Source organism: Rhinolophus sinicus, chromosome 16 (assembly GCF_057876585.1).
Source record: "Rhinolophus sinicus isolate RSI-liver-muscle chromosome 16, RSI-T2T, whole genome shotgun sequence".
In the NCBI taxonomy this organism is placed as follows: domain Eukaryota; kingdom Metazoa; phylum Chordata; class Mammalia; order Chiroptera; family Rhinolophidae; genus Rhinolophus; species Rhinolophus sinicus.
Window position 1 is genome coordinate 187,941,072 of NC_142516.1, and position 17,730 is coordinate 187,958,801.

Here is a 17,730-nt window from a genome sequence, read left to right on the forward strand (position 1 = left end):
CACATAACACCCATATTTAGATGTAACTTTTGTCTGTTTCTCGCATGTCTTGCTTGGCTTCCACATCCAGTCTTTCCTAGTTTGGTTCAGGGACACTGTTAATGTACGTCCCATTCTGTCCTCGGCTGGTATAGTAATTTCCTTTCACCATGGTAGCAAATGCCCATGAAGTCAGGATCTTAGGCAATACAAGGGTATTACATTTCAGTACCGGAGGCCAGAAATCCAAAATGGGTTTCAATAAATAAAATGTAGCAATCGCATTATCAAAAAGGCCCTGTTCCTCTTTTGGATGCCCTAGAAGAGTGTATTAGTATTAGTATTTGTATTAGTAAGGATTCTCCAGAAAAACAGAACCAATAACGCATCTTGGCTCATTTAGATATCGTGAAGCAAAACTAGAATTCATATGGTACTTGTCTTTTTGTTCTGACTTATTTCACTTAGCCTGATATATATATATATATATATATATATATATATATATATATATATATATATATATATATATATGAATGAGAGAGAGAGAGATTTATTATAAAGATAATTATGGATCACACGGTCGTGGAGGCTGAGACGTCTCACAGAAAACCCAGAAGTGCTGCTGGTGTACTTCAGTCCAAATCCAAACACCTGGGGGAGTCAATGGTGCAAACTTCAGGCGCAATGCAGAAAAAGACTGATGTCCCATCTCAAGCAATCAGACAGAAACATCTCCCTTCCTCTGGTTTTTGTTCTTTTCATGCCCTCATTGAGGAGGGCCATCTACTTTATTCAGTCCATGAATTCCAATGTTAATCTCATCTGGACACACCTTCACAAGACACCCCCAGAAATAATGTTTAATCTGGACACCCTGCGGCCGCGTCAAATTGACACATAAAATTAACCTTCACAGAGAGAATCCATTTCCTCTTCTTTTCAAGTTCCTAGGGTCTGCCTGCATCCCTTGGCTCATGGTCTCCTTCTTTCTTCAAAGCCAGCCATGACCAGCTGAGTCCTTTGCACACTGAACCACTCTGAGCAGCTTCTTTATCACATCTTCTTCTCAGACAGCCTTTTCTGCCTCCCTCTTCCCTGCGATCGATTGCATTAGACCCACCCTGATAGCACAGGATAATTCTTCATCTCAAGACCAGCTGATTAGCAGTCTTATTTCTGTCTGCAAACTTGATTCCCTTTTGCTGCTAATATATTATACACATTGATTCTAGAGATGGGGACATGGACATCCATTTTCCCGCCTGCCACAGCGGAGCATGAGCACGGTAGCTGGACCACGTCCTGAGGAGTGACAAGGCGAGGATGGGGAGTGTAGCATCTCGACAGGGCGCGTCTGCACTCTGGCAGGACTCAGTTCAGGTCTCAGCCTCAGCATCTGCAGCCTTGCGACGACATTCAACAGGTCACTTCCCATCCATGAGCTCAGACTCATCATCTGTGAAGTGGGTGAAAGTACTTCATAAAGTACCCAGCCCAGAGCATGAAACACGAGAATAACAATTACAGTACCTATTGTTTCTGAGCTCCTACTAAGTGTGGAATGAAATGGCGTCAAGGATGATGATGATGATGATGGAGTTAACAGCCTCACGAAGGGCTTGGGGAATCAACAGTCTGACAACACAGACTGACATCAAAGGGTTAATATGGCAAGGCTCCAGTGGGGGTCTTAGTAATAATCATTCCAAACTGGTCAGATGGCATTTTCTCCAGTGCAAGCTGCAGGAAAATTTTCCCTCTCTGAATTATCACCAGTGTCATCCTACTCTCCTACCCCTTAGGACTAAACGACCATTGTTAGCATCTTATCTGACTCCTCAAGGTCACTGTCCCCTGGCAGCATCTCAAGATGTATAAAGAAGCTCAAAAGCAAATTCAAGTTATAAGGGCTGACGACGTATGTCTCCAGATGTCTCCGGATGTCTCTTCACCTACATGGTTGGGTAGCGGTAGTAGCCCTTAGGTGACTAAAAAGAATATTCCTGTGTAAACCACGCCCTCTTCATCTTAGAAAGAACACCCTCGTGGAGTGGTTCAGCTAATGGCACATTAACTGACAGAAACAATTTAGCAACTGTCATCATATTAGAAATAATGACATCTTGTGTTTCAGGGAGAGACTGACTTCCTAAGAGATATCTCAAAACTACTTAGACAAAGTAGACAACTATATACTTAAATCAAGTGACAATTAAATAACAAGGACACTTGCATATATTTCCTATTTTGTTTTTGATAACATTAAACAGGTTTCTTGTTTTATATTTTATATAGGGTTCTCTCTATTTATAGTATCACATCATCTGCAAATAATGACAGTTTTATTTCTTCCTTTCCAATTTCCATTTTATTTCACTTATTTGTGGGATATAAACAAAAAGACACAAATGAATAAACAAAGCAAACAAACTCATAGACACAGACAACAATATGGTGGTTACCAGAGGAAAGGGGGGTGGAGGGTGGTAGAAGAGGGTAAAGAACGTCAAATATATGGTGATGGAAGGAGATTAAACTTTGGGTTGTGAGCACACAGTGCAATATAGAGATGTCGTGTTTATCATTATATACCTGAAACTTATATAATGTTATAAACCAATATCACCCCAATAAATTTAATAAAAATAGATATAAAAAATAAAACCCTTATGTCTCCCTTTTCTCTCAGGTTAAATCCTGACTCCTTAGAAAGTCCCGCAAAGCCTCACGTGCTGTGGCCCCTGCTAACTGTTCCACTGTCATCTTACACCCCTTTCCTCCTCTCACCCCTGCCCTGTGCTGAAGCCCCACAGTCCCATGGTTACAGTAAGTCTCACTCTGTCCTGTTTCTCGGCCTTTGCACCTCAGATCTCAATGCCTAGACAAGCCTTCCTAACTGCTTGATCACTTTGGATAACTGCCACCTGTCTTTCAAGTGTGAGCTTCATTGTTTCCCGGTCCAGGACGCTGCCCTGACCTTTCAAACCGGCTCAGATTCATCTCCAGTGTGATCCCCCAGCATGGCGCTCACCCTGATCCAGCCCTTTCCACAGTGTATGTCTGTTTCCTGTTTCCGTCTCTGTGTCTTCAGGAAGACTGTGCATCTTTCTATCCCCAGTAGCCAGTGCAGTGCCTGGCACATAGGAGGCCCTCTGCACACACTGGGGAACAAATTAGGGAACGAGGACTTGAAAGTAGAACCATGTGGCCTATCACTCACCCAGGCCCCCCGCCCAGTGTCCTCCAACTTGTCAAACCTGCACCCAGCTCTCTTCTCCCTCTGAGGAATGCCTGGGCATCCTGTGCTGGTTGCAGATGGTCGGTATCCAAGAATGGTGCTTCAGAGGCCTGGGCCTTGCGTGTACCTATAGTTTGCAGGTGACCTTGTCTTGTGACTTTCACTATTTACCGTGACTCATAGGAGATGCTGAGAACATGACTGAGGAGTTAGACTCCATGACCCATGGAAGCCATATTGCAGTCTTCGCAACAGGTAGAACCCAAGCTGTAATCAACTCTACAGTCGGTGAGAAATCAGTTTACATAATGCTTTTCAATAAGCTCACGTTGGGAGAGAAGAAAAGCAGAATTTGAGTTTTATTTGAAGAAACATATAACATCTTAAAAGTATCTTCTTTTAAGCAGTGTATTGGCAAGAATTGTCATTATCTGATATAGACTTGCCGTGTTGAATAGCATTGCCCTAAAAACACCCTTCTTTGCCTTTAAAAACAGGGCTGGTCCTTGGTCGTTTTTCCTCATCAACCACAGTCCGCCTGCCTGGTGGTGTGTCCAACCAGACTCGTGTAAAAGACATTCTTCCTTCCCTTTCTTTTCATTCTTCCCTCTTGAGGTAGAAGAGAGGGAAATGGAGGAGGAGAAAATCGATTTGTTTTAGTGAGTAACGGGAGGGAGAAATCAATCTCTCCCTCACCTAATTTGATCGTTGATTTTTTTTTCTTTTGTTAGCACTCATTCCTGTTGTAAACACACACAACTGTTGACAGCCTTTATTCTTGATTTTGGCATTCAGGTGACAGGAGAGTCCGAATAACAAACCCCAGGAGGGATTAGCTTTTTTAAGATTATAAAACTATAGTTGGTTCTACTTGACAAAAGTGAAATAGAAAATTTAGTCTTCTGGTTTTTTTTGTGTGTTTATTTTTTTTTAATTTTTTTTTACTTCCATTATTCATATATCTGCTTTTAGATGGGTCTTTAGTTCACTCAGATTTTTAAAAAGTATTTATTGGATGCTAGTGATGTCACACCTTCTAGGTTACTGCATGTATGCTGCAGTTGGTGAAAAGATATTGTAATCCCATAACTCAAATAAATGTACAATTACAGCTGTTGAAAATTCCACAAAAGAGAAATACTTTATCAGTCATAATCCTTGATAGCAAATAATGACAAAACACCTCAGAACAATAAACAGTAGACTACCTGTTTAGTCCTATAGCTCAGCCAGGGTTGCCTGATCCAAGATGGTCTTTACTGGGGTGCCTCTGCTCACAGGTCTTTGCTCCCCCTCTTCTTGGCAGGCAGCCTGGAAGTGCTCTTCTGACAACAGCAGAGGCACCAGCAGATACGACTTACTGTGCAGGTGCTTTCCAAACTGCTGTTGGCCCAAGAAAGTCAAGGCCATGCCCAACACCAATGAACGGAGAGCAATACTCCTCTCTTGGAAATGTGGGGTGGGGGATACTTCTGAACAACAGCCCGACCTACCGCTCAACCTACCCTCTGGCTCAGGGGAGCGTACTGTGTGTAGTTTCAGTTGGGCTCGTCTAAGAGAGGCAGACGAGGAACATGTGGACTAAAACTTTGGGTGACAAAGCACATGGTGAGTCTGAGACACTGGAAGAAGGCAGGGAGGTTGGAGCTCACGGAGCACCCTGAGTCTAGAGAGATAAACAGGGTCACACCGCAGAGGGCCCTGCCAGCTGAGGGAGGGGCTTTGACTCTGTACCCTAAAAATTTAACGCTCAGTCTTGGAAAGGTATTCTATAAACATGTTATTCTTTCCTTCTCTTTTCTTCCTTTCGTATTTGGAACAAAAAGGAAAGCATATAATTATTATTAAATGGAAATGTAAAAACTCAATAAGCTGGATATGGCTTTCAATATATACTCTTCAAAAGTAATAACAAGCCAGAAATTCCTTTAGTCATTTTTCCTCCACTTTGGATTGTTTGTTCTACTTTATCCCCCTTCATGAAAGTTAACTCTAACAAACTTAAGATAATATACATGAATTAACTTAACAAGAAAATTGATATCACAAAATGATTCCCTTAAAATGGGCTGGCAACTGTATCCAAAATTGCATCACACACTACATTAATAAGGAATATCTGTGCATTTTGCTCAAAAGGTAAAGGTTTTACCCGACTGTAAATACGGAGACTCTTCCTTTGTCTATCTATATTGTAACCATCCATATCTGCCAAGCGGACTAAAATTAAAGGCCTAGATTAAGCCTTTTCCGACCTTGTTTTTTTCCTTATGGAACATTTTCATTTCCACTTAAAGGTATATATGTATTTTTAATTTCTTGGCAAAGAATATTCTCATCAAATGAACTATATCTAGTGTGACCATATATTTCATTTTCTAACCCAGGGTAACTTTGAGAGTGAAATAGGGAATCCTTAAGAGTAACGCATAAACCAAGACTTTCCTGGGAAAACTGGACATCAGCTCCCCTGAAGTATATCCCAATAGACTTAAGCTTGTTAAGACAAAATATGCTTCTTCTGCCCTGTGTAGTTAGGAAGATGCTAACTATAGAGGACAGGTGCTTTGGCATGACACCTGCAGTATTGTTTAACTTGGAGATTACAAAAGCTGACACGAGTGATTGCTAAAGGACAGGAAGGATGAAGGATGTCCTCTGTGGAGAGCTGTGCGAGTCAAGCAGTGGAGGGGGGCACGGCGCGTGGAGAAGGGCAGAGGCTCTGGAGTCAGACAGACCTGCGCGCGCAGCTCCGCGTGCACAGTGGGCACGTGGCGTTACGACCCTGCGTTTCAGCTTCCTCTTCAGCAGCTCGTAGGCTTGTGGGGACCTGCTGAACTGATACCCAGCACACAGTGAACACTCAACAAAGGTTACTACCGTGTTTCCCCGAAAATAAGACCAGATCTTATATTAATTTTTGCTCCAAAAGACGCATTAGGGCTTATGTTCAGGGGATGTCATCCTGAAAAATCATGTGAGGGCTTGTTTTCCGGTTAGGTCTTATTTTCGGGGAAACACGGCATACGCAGTAACCCAAAAAGGATGTGTAATGGAATATGGAACCAACGCCCAGTTCCTCATGACTAAGAAGCTGGTGATGACCCCTAAGTAAAGTGACCAAGAGGTGACAGTCTTCACTATGGTCCCCTGGGTGCCATTTCCTTTCCCGATCCACCTGTTCTGGTGCATGTGCTTCTTGCTTCAAAGGCCTTATTATTCTTTGCAGAAAGTGCCTGTTCTTTGTATTACAGACGCTACAAATAGACACTGTTCACCGATTCTTCATGAACTGCCATCGTGAGAAGACGTTTCTTCCTCCTACATGCTCTGCCGAGTGCTGGCTTTCCGTGCCACCTGTGGACGGACACAGCTGCTATCTCTGAGATTAGAATTTGACACAAGGAAGAAATGCAAAGTTTTCAAACCTGTTTCACAAGACAGAGATTTTAAGCTTAGGGCAACAGCTGAAAGTAGGTCCCCTTGCACAGCTTCACGACTCTTCTTTAAAATATGCTCTGGTGACAACAGTTAGAGATAGTGCTGTTTAATCGTTTTCTGCTTCTATCTTTAGGCCTGCTTTACACCAACACCTAGTATTGTAATCTAGCCAATTTCAAAGTGCTATCAGAGAACACCTACTGCCAGCATTTCAGCTAGATTTGTGTTGCTTTTTCTTTCTAGCAATCTTCCAAATGTATTCAAGAGGGCACTTGCACAATGTACCCCCTTTCAAGGTCAGATGGGACTGGGCCATGCTGGTACTATAGCTCCTTAGGGAGTCCTAACATTAGCGTATGAGAGGCTGACATGTCCTACTGTCCAGAAATTGGTTCCACTTTGATTCGGCATAAACAGCCTCATCTGACCGTGGCACCCATTCGTCATGAACAACCACGGCACCAGTGTTCCAGGCAACACCCGTGGGAAATGCTGCTCCAGAGGATAGAGTTCTAGTCTTATTTATTTCACATATTTGTTTTAAAAAATCTGATTTTGAAGACACCATGCAGAGGTGTCTGCCCTGTTCCTCTTAGAATGCCTATAAGATCAGTTAATTGAGCTCCTAAGTGTTTTACATGATTGCATGATAAATCTGAAACACATACAAGTTACCCTGGAGTCTGTACAGTATTAAGCCTATTGGAAAGGATATCAAGCTGTGGGTGAGCAATTAAGTAGTGTAGTAAATTTTTTCTTTTCTTTTCTTTTTGTTTTAGAGATCCCTAGAAAACTTTATTTTTAACAAGGGCCTCAATGATTTTAGCTTTGATTGAAACCGTGGTTTGGGAAAGCACTTTGAACCTTCACTGTGTATCGCTGACACTGACATTGTGTATCATATTGTCAGATGATATATACAATAAAATTAAATTACAAATCATGTCACTGAACAAAAAATATTTTCTTTATATAAACTACTAATAGATACCCAAATACAATATGGGTTTTAAAATGAAATGTGTATATAGTTGTATTCATAAAGGTAAGCACATCAATCAGATGCTATACAACAACATCAACAAGTGAATGCAAACGCAAGCACATTCCTCTGAATTCCATGTTTCCCTGAGCATCAAAAACCACTAGTCTTTCAGTCCTTTCCTTGTACATTATTCCGTATCCACATTCTCTGCATCTGATTGGATCCCTGGATTTTATTTCATTTTCTGTGTGACATTCTCCACAGCTAGATATCATTGGCGGCTGCTTTGGGGCACCTCTTCCTTTCCACCCACATTCCGATCCTAACAGCTCCACTTTGCTCTTTTCCAATCTACCACCAAAAGACAATCCAAAATAAGTTAGTATCAAAGAGGGGTAGAGTAAGCAAAATCATGTAGTCTTATGAAATATTTTACCTCAACAATTGTAGAACCCAAGAAAAAATTCCTTAGTGACTTTTTTAATGATCAAAATGCTCAAATCTTCCATATATTATATGCACCAGTCTCTTGGAGCTGGAAAAATTTGAAAATTCCTTCCTACAGCATTTTATTTTTCTAGATTTCATGCATAGACATCAGCTTCACCCTACCCCCAACACTTTCTATTGTTGCAATTTTATGATTTGAGAAACACCCAATTTCATCAACAGTCCACTTATGAATCATTCCAGAGGATAACTCTTTTCTTTATTTGTTTACTTAACTGATTATTTTATTATTCTTTGCACTGGTGTCAAGCTCTCAGGATATGTCCTGTTTAAGCCTTAAAGACCCTTGGGCAGTGGTTACATTAATACTCCCTTGTATTAGTCAGAACATTCTTTAGCCAATAATGAATCCTAAATTGGTTAGGCACCTTAGTTCTTTCTTTTTTTTTTTAGGTCATATGATGTCTGCTTAGAATAACTAAAAATTAAAAAAATAATAATAGTTTATTAGGAGATTCACTGGGACATAGTGAATCTCAATGGCTTATTGAAAATGTAATTTCTGCTTATTGAAAATGTAATTTCTGCTTACTCAGTTCTTTGAATAACCCAAAACTCTTATATTACCTTTACTAAAAGAACAGATACCATATGGCAACAATTAGCATTGCAGACTTTAAGTTCGATGAGTAATATCCCAAAATTTAAGTAGAATTAATAACTAAATAGTGACTGGAATTCACGTATGAAAGAAGCAAAAATTTAAAACACTATTGTGTTTCCCTGAAAATAAGACCAGGTCTTATACTAAGTTTTGCTCCAAAAGACGCATTAGGGCTTATATTCGGGGGATGTCATTCTGAAAAATCATGCTAGGGCTTATTTTCTGGTTAGGTCTTATTTTCGGGGAAACACAGTAGTAAATTTTAGGCATTAATTGATTAATTAATCTGAATCCTTTGCTAAAAGTAAAGTAGATTCTAAATACCCACCACTAATGTAATCTATGTTATTTTTGGAAATGAAATTATTTTAGGTGCTAATTTTGTTTAATGATTTCACAAAGGAAATAACCAAAAGGATTTTCCTGGTAAAATTTTAGGAGCACAGGGTTAACAAATGATCTTGTCTCTGAGCTATCGATACTTAGCCCAAGGATAAGAAACAGTCTGTTTGCATAGAAAAAATTTAAGAGTGGACATAGGAGTTGGGTAATCTCTAGTCTGCATTTTAAATAATGTTACAGCTATGTACTGTGACAAGCAATCCTTTAATGGAAAGTTAAATGTTTTTCCAGGTGTACTATGACTTTCATCAAAATGAGAGAAAAGCGCCCTTGTCCTTTCAAGAAGTGTATGAGAAGGTAATTGCTGAGGATGGAAATGATTTTATTTCATTAATGTTCCCTTCATTTCCTTATGGAACACTTGAAGGACGTAAACCTGCTGTCTTCCTTCTAAATGGAAGGCCAAAACAAAAATAAAGGACATGCATCCAGGGAACATTCTTAGCATTCTTAAAACCAAAATAGCCAACAAAACACTGTGTGTTCTGTTTTTTAAATCACAGGAGTGGCTTGCATTTGGGGCTGCTCAGGCCATCAGTGCAAGCAAACCAGTGCGTCCCTGGTGGGAACCTAACCCCTCACGCCGCAGAGTTCACGTCTGAATTGAGGAGACATTCACATTTCCATTCCCAGAATCCAGGCACGAAGGTGTTTGGAAAAGTCAGCTTAGGATAGGCTGCCCCATCTTCACTGTTTTTATGATTTGTATTCACTGTTGGGTTAAATACAGCTGGTCTGTTGATTCTGGCAAAATGGTTTAATTATTTGCCAAACAGATTAATTAAATATGTAGACACTACTTCTCTCTTCTGAACTGTGATGTCGGAGTAAGCAGGATCATATAATAACAATCCCTCAAATGTATGTAACAATGTAAAGTCTAGTGTTCTCACACTTTGTCATTTACTCCTTCCCTATAGATCAGCACAGCCAGTAGTGGGCACCAGAGAGAGTACAATCATCCTTGACATGCTAGACTATCTTAGGCCCATGTGATTTGGCCTCTGCCGATCTTCCTAACCTCATCTCGTCCTGCTCTTTGTAAATACTTAAATTCCAGTATGCTAAATCACTTGCGGTTCCTTCAGTGGGCCGTGCTTTCTGTGATTTGCCTTCTGATGGTGATGGCACGTAGGAAGTTAGTCAGACCCCAGCCAGGGCTTTGCCTCCAACAGGAACTCAACAAACAGTCAATGAATATTTGTTTAGCGTGCACTTCCTCCCCTGGATCTTCAGAACTCAGCTGAGATAGTAGCGCCTCACAGATATCTTTCCTGACTCTTCCTCGTGTCTCATCAGACACCTGCTCCCTGCAGACATCTAGGGTAGCGCTCAGGACACTCTGATGTCATTCCTGATGTATCTGTCTCTCTTTCTGTCTAGGCTGTGCCTGCCTGCCTCGAGGGCAAAACTGTATGCCTTTCACATTGTATATCTCTAGCACTTACCACGTGCCTGTCAACACAGAAGACTCCAAACACAGGTTGTGGAAGGAATATGGTCCCAACAAGTGATCTCTGCTGGGAAGCGTCTACCAGGGAAATCACTGAAACTCCAGTCTCCTGCATCCCCTAGTCTTTTCAGGGGGTCCCAGAATGAGTCACGGGTGCCGCTGGGTAAACATTACTATTCTTCTCCTTGTCTCCTTTTTGTGTCACTCGTTTCCCCTCTGCCCTGATGTGCCCCATGGCCACGTGCTTTGTAACGTGTATCTTCTGGCCCTGGCTCTGCTCCCAACCATCTTTCATGATGTCAGTGGAGTTGATTTTGTTTTAACCAATATGTCTACCATGTTTTCCTGCACGGACTTAGCAGCATGCCTAATCTCACCAGTGGTAGAAACCCCTCCTTGGGCATCACTAATGGAGCTGCCAGTGAGATATAGCTCCTTCATTGGACTTGTTCTCCGCTTATTCAAAGCTGCTCTCCCCGGGAACTTGGTGAATCTGCCCTGGGTGCCGGACTCCACGTATTACTTCATGAAAATCCACCTGCCCACTCACATCTGGTTCCCTGGACCTAGTGCCTCTGGCTCCCCTGAGAGTGAATTTATTTCCCATAAGTTTGGTGCCTGAGAAGTAAGTGGTACCCTCGGTGCCCTTCTTACTTGGGAATCAGAGCCCCGTGGACAATTCATCAATGAATCCAATCATTGCCTTTCCCATGACACTCATTTATCCTCATGGAAATGGAGCCTGTCAACCTTCTAACTGGTTGGCACGCACCTGCCTATACACACCTGATTTCACAGCATGAAGGCAGCTTACGTCCTTGCACAAGGACCCTGAGTAAAATAGTATGGAGAGTATATCCATATAGACTCATCTAGTTATGATCATTAATTATGGCATTGATAAACTTTGGAAATGCGCTCACAGGTTCTGGGGCAACAGTTGTCATGTACAGTTTCTACCCTAGAAGTAATTAATTTTATAGATATTCAAGTGGGTGACTGTCAATTTTCTATACACATGCCCAATGGCATGTGTGACACAGCTTTGAAACTAAGTTTTGTGTTCACCTAGTGCTGCAGAACAAGAGAGGAAGTGAGCCACTTCCATCTGTCTTCACTCACGGCTCTCATCTTCTGGGTCTTTTCACCTTATCTTATCTCTTCTTGCACCCCTGTATATACTGAATACAAAATTCTGTGCTTCTTAGGAAGTTCCTAACATAATTGTTTGACTATGTGATATTATAAAGCAAATGTAGGTATATTTTCTAATGCAAGACGTCACCAAAAGCATGCAAATACAACACGCGAGGGAAAAGGGCACGTCCTTCGGTGCACACCTACAGCTCCCACCTGTGGGTGTACGCATGAAGGTTAAGCATTGCTGTTCCCACCCTTCCACAAAACATATTAAGCCTCTTTGTGAGGAGCCGCAAAGAGCAGGACAGCAGAGGGCCGAAACGAGCTTCCGGGTCAGCACCACCCCAAGCCAGCTCCCAGCGCCCCATTTCCATTTTGAAATGCAGCAGGCTTTCTTGAGTCTCCCTTTCACCGGACAAGCACTACTATCTGTCGCCCCACTAATCAGCTATGTGTGGTCAGTGATCAAAGTGCTATTTGCTCTCTAAACTTGCTAATAGTTCAGGCATAATTTGGAGAGACAAGCAGAGTCAGCAGCCAAATATAAGGCAGCGGGCTCTGGTCAGGACATCCAGAAACCCAAGTGGTTTTACGTCTTTAGTCACAATTACTGAGTACTCTTTCCCTGACAGAAGGGGTTAGGAACGAACACACACACACACACACACACACACACACACACACACACACAATCTAAAAGGGTTCTCATCACAAAGTATGCTGTTCTCATAGTGTAGGAATTGAATTTGTTTCCAGAACATAGGAGATATTTAATTGCTGTGATTGCAAGAGGATACAGTTGATCCTTGAACAGCACATGGTTAGGGAGACGGAGCTCCAAGCAACTGAAAGTCCACATGTGCCTTCTGACTCCCCCAGAACCTCAGTCATCCCTCAGTGTCTGCAGAGGATTGGTTCCAGGACCCCCTCCCCCCCACATACCAAACCCCGCAGATGCTCAAGCCCCTTATAGATGTAGGACAATGCACACAATCAGCCCTCCAGGTCCATGGACTCCCAACCGCCATGCTATACACCTAAAATTAATATGAAATAATATTGAATGTCAATTGTAATTGAAAAATTAAAAAAGGGGAGGAAGGTGGAGGGGAATAAAAGGTCCACATTTCCAGGTATAAAACAAGTAAGTCATGGGGATGTAATGTACAGCATAGGGAATATAGTCAATAATATTGTGATAGCGTGGTACCGTGTCAGATGGTTGCTGGACTTGTCATGGTGATCACTTCTTTATATAAATGTTGAATAACTATGGTGTAGGCCTGAAAGTAATATGATATTGTATGTTAGCTGTATTTTAATAAAACTCCTTAAAAATAAGAATAGTGTGTATAATGTGATCCCATTTGAGTTTAAAAATTCATATGTAAACTGGTAGTAAGTTTTTATTAAACATTGTGTTCTGTTAAGAAAATAAAATAAAATACTGTTTATGATTCATGGCTGGTGGAACCCATGGATGTGAAACCTGGGGCTACAGAAAGCTGACTGTATATTTATTGAAAAAAATCCATATATAAGTGGATACATGCAGTTCAAATATGTGTTGTTCAAGGATCAACTGTATTTTATAAAGTGCAATTTTTAGTTTCTCATATTCTTTTCTTGGGAGGAGAAAAGCTGCTGCTGACATATTATATCCAAACTAACATTTATTGCCACTTTTTTCTTTTACATTCTATACACTTTTGCACACATTTACTATTTCCCCAAAGTAGGAAGGATAAGATACCACAATTCATTTGACAGATAAATCAATTTAGGCCCAGATGTGGTAGGTGATGAATAAAATAGTTGTTTGGTAGCAAACGTCGTGCGTAGCTTGACAAAAGCACTTACTGGCAAGGTTGCGGAGCAGCAAGAACTCTCAGTCACCGTTGGGAAAGGAAATACTACAGCCGCTTTGGAAGACAGTTCAGCAATTATTATAAAGCTAAACATAGTCTTGCCATATATCCCAACAATCATGTTTCTAGGTATTTATTCAATTGATCTGAAAATTTATGTCCACACAAAAATCTTCATGTGAATGCTTATAGCAACTGTATTTATAATGGCCAAATCCTGGAAGCAACAAAAAGTATTTTGATAGATGAACGGATAAACTACGGCACATCCATATTGTGTAATAGTATTCAGCGATAAAAATAAAAGCTATGAAGCAAAAAAACCCAAATAACAACAACAACAAAAACCATGAATGAATAGTAAATGCATATTGCTAAGAGAAAGAAGCCTGTCTGAAAAGGAATCAATACTATATGATTCCAAATATATGACATTCTGGAGAAGGCGAAATGATTGCCAGGGACATGTGGGGAGGGGAGGAGGTTGAATGGGTCATGCACAGAAGATTTTCAGGGTGGTGAAATTATACAGTATCTATAGTGGTAGATATATGCCATCATGCATTTTTCAAAACCCATAGAACTTCATAGCAAAAGAGTGAATGAATTAGTGTATGAAAAAAATTTTAAATCCCTTAAGGAGGTCAGAAATCCCAGATATAATATGGAAAGCCAAAATAATCTAACTGTATTGCAAAGTTTTGAAACAACCTCACAGAAGGATGTGGGGGGAGAGGTTCTTTCAAGTAACTTTGAAAAGGAGCAGAGTAATAACACTAAATGCATAAATAACTACCTAAGCACTGTACTCTAGTTGATAAAGTTACTTCCCACAGGGTTATGGTCTAACAATTGTGATATACTATACATGTGTCTCTGAAAAGAACAGTTAAGTAAATGAAAGGCAGATGGTGGGAACCAGTTTTCCAACTGTTGAAGTGGGAGGTTACAGATACACAAGGGAAAATGCCTAGAATGATCCGTGAGTAATGGATTGGAGTGAAAGGCATTTGTATGAACTCATGTTTAGCTGAATATAGATACAGATTGGTGCATATAGAAATAGTCATAGATATATGTAGACACACAAATACATGTGCATGAACGTTCACGCACACTCACACACGTTTGTGCACACAGGGCCAGAAGCAGTGACACTCAAATAGCATTGAACACACCTAGCATTCAGACCTTGGTTTCTAACACCATTGTCCAATAAAAGGAACCAGCGTTCTTTGGAGAAATGACTGATTCTAGGGATGAGACAGGAACTATGTAAGATGAGCTTGGAGCATCTTATAATGACAGAAATGATTAAGAAAAAGAACTAACAACAGCAATGCTGGGAGTATGTCAAAGGGACAGAAGAGCCAGCTGAAAGAGATCTCAAAGGCCAAAGCTGGAATAACTGAAGTAACAAAATAAATAAGATAGCACTGGATTAAAACCCAAAGTATGAAATAAATGTTTATAAGTCCATATTGATATAAATGAATGGATAAATCAATGAATGCATACATGGGAAAGAAGAGACACATCTCCCATGCATGCAGAACAATTTTAAATCATTTATATAGGTAATCTGCCCTCAAGGAGGTAGAGCATAAGTCTCTACTCCTTAAATGTGGGCAGCACATAGTGACTTCCTTCCAGTTGAATAATCTGACAAACGCTGCCTGGGTCTGGTAATTAACGTGACTATTAACAGTGATAAGTCATTTGACAATATGTGTCCTTGATATCATGTGATGTGAATGGCGCTTCATCTCTATAGTCTTCCTCCCTAAAACCCATAACTCCAGTCTAATCATGAGAAAAGCATTAGAAAAATCTCAATGGAGAGGCATTCTACAAAACATCCGACCAGTACTCCTGAAAACTGTCAAGATCACCGAAAACAAGGCAAGACTGACAAACTGTAGAAGCCAAGAGGAGCCGAAGGACAAGTGACAACTAAATGTAATGGGGCAGCCTAGATGGCATCCTGGAATAGGAAAAGGCAATTACATCAAAGCTAAAGAAGTCTGAATAAATTATGGACTTCAGGTCTTAATCATGTATTCATATTGATGCGTTCATTGTGGCAAATGCATCCTACTTACATTAGATGCTAATAGGGGAATTGAGTATGGGGTATATGGATACTCTCTGTACTAACTTCATAATTTTTCTCTAAACCTAAAACTGTGAAATAAGTTTACTTAAAAATGTATATAGATTTCTTTTGGTGTCATAGGGCAGTGTCAGAAAAAAAAATCACCATTTTCTTGAATTGCTTTTAAGTGGGAAACTGAAATTGGGAGTGGGGGATGCTTGTTTCAAAAGAAACATGAGTAGACATTATGGAAACATCCCCACGGCAAAAGGAATGACATACACTGAGTGAAACATGCACACACAGACTTGGAAACCAAATTAAAACATTGTGCGAAACAAAGCAACGTAGTGGTGGGAAGTGAAGCAGATCCCCTCCCAGTGCATGATGTCCCCAATACTCCATGGACTCCGGGACCTGCCAGCATTGCCAGGAGAGCAAATGACCGATAATTTCATTTACCACAGAGCATTGTGGCAAAATGCAAAGGGCCTAGAGAAGCACTATTTTTTTTTTAGTTAAGTTTACCCACTCAAATTCTTCTCATTATTCATATAAAAACTTGGATAATATTAATGCCATCATAAAAATTAGCATATTCAATTCTGATTAGGAGAGATTTGATGAATCTCTGCTTTCCCCATTTCTGTAACTATAAGAGAAAAAAAGAGAAACAGCAGTGCCTTAGATTGCTCTAAAAGTGACAACCCCAATTAGAGTAGAACTGTGTGTTCCTGTGTGAATATATGTCATATTATTAATGCCCACCTCATTTCAGTGTTACTTTCAGGCCGAGATACTGAGGGGTTATCACTGAATGACGATGCCGTCTTGCTCCCGGCAGCTCACTGTTGTGCACACTGCTTCTCAAACAAAGCCAGAATCCCAGTCAGGGCGTCACTAAATTTATGTGAGTTTGGGAGAACACGATTTAATCCCACAAACCGATGACAAAGTACGTTATGCAATCATGGATTGATCCATCCATGAATTCAGTTCAGCTTGGCAAACAGAAACGTGAGTCTTTCAAGAACTATTCCTAAGATGTCTGGGTAAGCCACTGCTTCCATCCGAGCCGGACTGCCAATGTTTCCTGCAACATGACCTGTCACATGCTAGAGAGACAGTAACTGTCCTGGAGACGGGGTGGCAGAAATCCTGGGGTCTGGCCCTGGCTCTGCTACAACATAGGCTATATGGACATCAGAATCTTCCACTGCAAAATAAGGGAGTTGGTCTAGACAGACCATCAGTGCTCACAAATGTCACCGCCTAAGAGGAACTTGAACACTTATTCCCAGGGTCTTAGAACTTTTTGCTGAAGGGACTCCTTAGAAAGTCCTTGGATTTTACCTGAAAATTACATGTACTGTATATACCCTTCATAATTCGTATGCATATTTTTAATATAAAAATATCTTAAGTTATGATAACCTAAAATTCAAAAGGCCTTTCAAAGTGAGAGGCAATGGCCATTTATTTGAGAGCAAAGGAATAGCTATTCGAATACATTGATTCAGGCAGAAACAACCCAAATAGTGATCCGATTGGGAGACAAAGGCAAAGGCTATTTATGAGAAAGGGAGGAACAGTTACATCAACGGAAGGAAGGTGTTTCTATTGGTGCAGATAACACGACACAGTGATGTTAATTCTAAACAATGTTTTTCGGTCCGGTCGTCATCAGTCCAGTAGTCATAATAACTGCTTTCTTGTTATCTTTGCAAATAATTCTTTGGGACACAGTGTTGCTTTAGGCCCAGTTCATAGGTTATTTTGTCCTGTTTTAACATTTCTAAGATTCAATGCATAAGACATGCCAGGCAATTCCCATGGCGTGGCGCGTCTAGTTCCTTTTTAAAGCAGCTCCATTTGTTTTGACAATTAGTTACTATTAATTTACCATCACTAAGTTGCTATTTTCCTTCTACATGACAGAATAAAATTGATACTCATGGAAGATCCATGCCATCGACTCTCATTATATCCTAGTCCAGCTTATGAGTCAGCAG

General features: G+C 40.7%; 1 pseudogene; it reads right to left on the reverse strand.

Annotated features, from left to right (window-relative positions):
• Nucleotides 1-6,541: 6,541 nt before the first annotated feature.
• On the reverse strand, nucleotides 6,542-16,272 carry LOC148755133 (DNA-directed RNA polymerases I, II, and III subunit RPABC4 pseudogene; annotated as a pseudogene).
• Nucleotides 16,273-17,730: the final 1,458 nt, after the last annotated feature.